Source organism: Apodemus sylvaticus, chromosome 16 (assembly GCF_947179515.1).
Source record: "Apodemus sylvaticus chromosome 16, mApoSyl1.1, whole genome shotgun sequence".
NCBI classification, from domain to species: Eukaryota; Metazoa; Chordata; class Mammalia; order Rodentia; family Muridae; genus Apodemus; species Apodemus sylvaticus.
Window position 1 is genome coordinate 61,749,884 of NC_067487.1, and position 4,676 is coordinate 61,754,559.

The 4,676-nt window shown below is 44.4% G+C and overlaps 1 non-coding gene across 1 annotated transcript; it reads left to right on the forward strand.

The window, feature by feature from the left end:
* The first annotated feature begins 3,299 nt into the window (after positions 1–3,299).
* Positions 3,300–3,406, forward strand: LOC127667191 (U6 spliceosomal RNA). Its single transcript, XR_007973831.1, has one exon. It is a non-coding gene; the product is annotated as a U6 spliceosomal RNA (small nuclear RNA).
* The last annotated feature ends 1,270 nt before the right edge of the window (positions 3,407–4,676 follow it).

A 4,676-nucleotide genomic window follows, 5' to 3' on the forward strand; every position in this document is an offset into this window, starting at 1 on the left:
CAAGCTCATGAGTGTTACAGAGAAGAAGAAACTTGAAAAGACTTAGAACAGGCTCAGGAGTATGAAGCCAAGTGTGAGGTGTTCTCTGAGATTCAAAGAACCTCTAGAAGGTTGCACCCATCAGCTCACTGAAACATGCAGAGACCCAAAGCCAAACACTGGACAGAGCTCAGGAGTCTTGTGGAAGAGTTGGGGGGAGGATTGAGGGACCTGGCAGAGTTAGGAACTCCACAGCAAGACCACCAGAGTCAACTGGCCTGGACCCTTGAGGGCTCCCAGAGACTGAACCACCAACTAAAGAATATACACGGGCTGGACCACGCCCTCCAGACATCTGTAGCAGATGTGCAGCTTGGTCTTCAGCTGGAGTGGGGGTTGTCCCCAATCTGTTGCCTGCCTGTTGATCCCACTCCTCTAGCTGAGCAGCCTTGGCTGGCATCGGTGTGTGTAGACACACCTAGGCCTTAATGTGCAAGGGTGGAGTGATACCCAGGGGTCCTGCCCTGGGGGAGGAACTGGGTGAGGGGGGACGAGGAGGAGGTAGGGGCTTCAATTGGGCTTAAAAGTAAATAAATAAATTAACCAAAAAAGGTCATCTCGAGTTGCATGTTTAAAACATCTTTAGTTTCCTACTCTATCCCATGTGACACCTGTCTGCAGACTAATCTTTTAATCCAAACAGCTGCCTCAGTGACGTCATTCGTGCCTTGCCTTCTGTGACTACCGGATGGACTCTAAACATGTCAGTGACACTTTAGCCTGTCCTTTCTACGGTGCAAGAATCTGGCTACCACAGGTGTGTGATCTCTCTGTGCCCTCACGGAGAATCTGGCCCACTGGGAGCCACAATTCGCTCATCTATCTCTACATCCTGGCCTGACAGGCTCGCCATTTAGGGGGCGGGGCTGGAATATTTTCTTTCTTCTCAGCTGCCCAGTCTCAAGAGTCAATGCACAGAATAGGGTTGGGAGTTGGACAGACAATTTTCTCCCCACCCTTTGCAGGTTGCAGCCTAATCGTCTTCCACATCTGTGCAAGGAGACTCTCACACCAGACGTTTCCCAAGCACTAACCCCTCTTCTGTTTCTCGATGACGACTTCCTTGTACCTTCTGAGATCCTAAGCCAACGAGCCTCTCTCGGGGGGCCTTAGGATGGGGTTTGTGTGTGAGAATGAAGTTCTGTATAGTATTGATAGACCTCTGGGAAAGATGTCATCAAGGGATGGCCCAGGTAGGAAGTCACCAGACCTTGGACAAAGTTCAGAGGCTAGGATACATGGATCCATTCCTTCTAGAATCATGCTGAAATTTCAGCAGGAGGGGGTGGAATCCAATATAGATTCTTGGAAAAGTGCCAGCAGCCTCACAGATGGGAACAGCGTCACTGGAACTCACAGTTAAATAAAGAGTTTCTGAATAACATATTTGTATAAATCAGGAGAAGTTTTCCCAAAAATGTCAATTAAGAAATTCAGTTCCAGAAGATTTAAACAAAATAAACAAACCAATCAAATGCTTTGGCCGTAAAATGTCTCCTCTCCTTTTAAAGAAATCACCTCATCAGTAGACCCTTAATTTCTACTAAGGGTAATTCATCATTACCCTTAATGTGTAATGGGAACCGTCTTTGACTGGTGTGCACTTGACCAACAGACAGCCAAAGAGTATTTGTGACATACAAACTATTGGAAACAATGAGTGAGGCCAATCAGATTCCTGTCTTTCAAAGACTGGAATAGGAAACAAAAAGGAATGGGCCCAAGACAATTGTGAAATATGCATTTGTTCTCCAGCCTTGCTTCCTAGTATACAACTCCTACGATCCTGCAATCTTCAAAGTGCTGCCTTATGTATGGTAGTGAGATGACTGATAGGCTAGCAGCTGCTAGCAAGCTTCAAGATGGAGGTTAGTCAGTTATAGATCATACCAAGATAGGATTGGTGCTTCAGGATGCTCAGCTCCCATTCCCCATGGCCCAAACTTAGTGGGTGAGGGGTAGGGAGAGCTGACAGCTAAGTTGATCACCAATGGCCAAGCTATATAATAAGGCTTCCCTTAAAACCCCAACCAAAAAGGACTGAATTTTAGAGTTTCTAGATAGCCTGACATGTGGAGATTCCTGAAGGCTGGTTACCAAGAGAGGGCTGGGGACCCAGTGTTCCTTCCAGCTACCTTGTCCTATGCATCTCCATATCTTCATCCTCCATGGTACCTTTTTATGATTCAAACGGCGAATGTCAATGTTACTCTGGGTTCTTTAAGCTCCTACAGCACATTAGTCAGTTCTGATGCTGACTTACAGCCAATCGGAAGCACAGTCCTGACAACATGAGAGTTTAAAACTGGCATCTAAAATGGGGACTGTCTCATGGGACTGAGCTTTCGCCCCCCAGGTGAAAGGTCTGATGGAGTGTTCCAGTAGACAGTGTCTGGACTGAGCTGGTGCCTGCCTCAGTGCTGATTGCTTGGTTGCCTGCATAGCAGCATCCCATGCCCTTACACATCTGATTAGAGCAGAGGTCTGTGTCGAGGAAGCACGGTAGGAGAAAGTCTGGTTTGTCCTGTATCCTTAGAGACATACAGCTGGGCACAAGACAAACGAAACCTATGCAAAGCCATAATCCAGGAAGTTTAGAAACCTCTAACAGGCAGCCTCAACCAGGTAGTAGAGAGAGGAAATTGCAGAGAAGCAGCAGGGGAAACAAGAAACCATGAGAAAGAGACGGGGAGTGAGTCCAGTATTTGACCAGTTCCTTAAGCTCAGGAACTGTCTCAGTTCCTAAGGCAAAAGCCCCTGTCTCCATCAAAATTACATCAGTGGCCTCCCTAACCCCACGGAAATGACAACAGTGGAGAAGCACTGAGATGCTTTAGTGCTAGGAAAATACAATGCAAATACTTGGAAAATATTCTATAAGATCACAGAACTCACCAGCCCTCTGGCACCAAAGGGTCACCTTTTTAGTAACTCAGGTGACACACTACCTTAAAGGTCAAACTAATACTTTCTTGGGGTTCAGGGATCAGGGAGCCTCTTATTGTTTCGCCTCTGAGGACAGACACCACAATGCCACTTAGAAATGCCTCTATGTGCTCGGAGGACTCCATGACGGAATCAGATGAACTTCTGCTCAGAGTGTCCATGGACACTTGAAGATGTTTCCAACAATCCCTGGTGGTGGAATTCCAAGAGAGCAAGAAAGAGCCAGCCTTGGCAATGAGTCCTGTGATTGGAGTGTTCCTTTTTTCCCCGTGCCCCAAGCAAATGATTTAGTTTCCTCAAGAATCAGTTGGGCTGTGCTCACTTTGGCAGCACATATACTAAAATTGGAACGATACAGAGAAGATTAGCATGGCCCCTGTGCAAGGATGACACACAAATTCGTGAAGCATTCTATTTTTTTATCAAACTAAATGGAGAGAAACTTGAAGCAATCCCACTAAAATCATTGACTAGACAAGACTGCCCTCTCTCTCCGTATCTTTTCAATATAGTACTTGAAGTTCTAGCTAGAGCAATTAGACAACATAAGGAGGTCAAAGGGATACAAATTGGAAAGGAAGAAGTCAAATTATCACTATTTGCAGATGACATGATAGTCTACTTAAGTGACCCAAAAACTCCACCAAAGAACTCCTACAGCTGATAACTTCAGCAAAGTGGCTGGTTATAAAATCAACTCAAGCAAATCAGTTGCCTTCCTATACTCAAAGGATAAGCAGGCTGAGAAAGAAGTTAGGGAAATGACACCCTTCACAATAGCCACAAACAATATAAAGTATATTGGTGTGACTCTAACCAAACAAGTGAAAGATCTATATGACAAGAACTTCAGGTCTCTGAAGAAGGAAATCGAAGAAGACCTCAGAAAATGGAAAAATCTTTCATGCTCATGGATTGACAGGATTAATATAGTTAAAATGATCATCTTGCCAAAAGCAATATACAGATTCAACACAATCCCCATCAAAATCCCAATTCAGTTCTTCATAGAGCTAGAAAAGGCAATTCTCAAATTCATCTGGAATAACAAAAAACCCAGGATAGCTAAAACTATTCTCAAAAGTAAAAGAATTTCTGGGGGAATCAGTATCCCAGACCTCAAGCAATACTACAGAGCAATAGTGTGAAAAACTGCATGGTATTGGCACAGTGACAGGTAAGTGGACCAATGGAATAGAATTGAAGACCCAGAAATGAATTCACACACCTATGGTCACTTGATCTTTGACAAAGGAGTGGAAAACATCCAGTGGAAAAAAGATAGCCTTTTCAACAAATGGTGCTGGTTCAATTGGAGGTCAGCGTGCAAAAGAATGTGAATCGATCCATTCTTATCTCCTTGTACTAAGCTCAACTCCAAGTGGATCAAGGACCTCCACGTAAAACCAGACACACTGAAACTAATAGAAAAGGAACTGGGGAAGACCCTTGAGGACATGGGCACAGGAGAAAAGTTCCTGAACAGAACACCAATAGTTTATGCTTTAAGAGCAAGAATTGACAAATGGGACCTCATAAAATTACAAAGTTTCTGTAAGGCAAAGGACACTGTCAAAAGGACAAAACGGCAACCAACAAATTGGGAAAAGATCTTCACAAACCCTACATCTGACAGAGGGCTAATATCCAATATATACAAAGAACTAAAGAAATTAGACCCCAGGGAACCA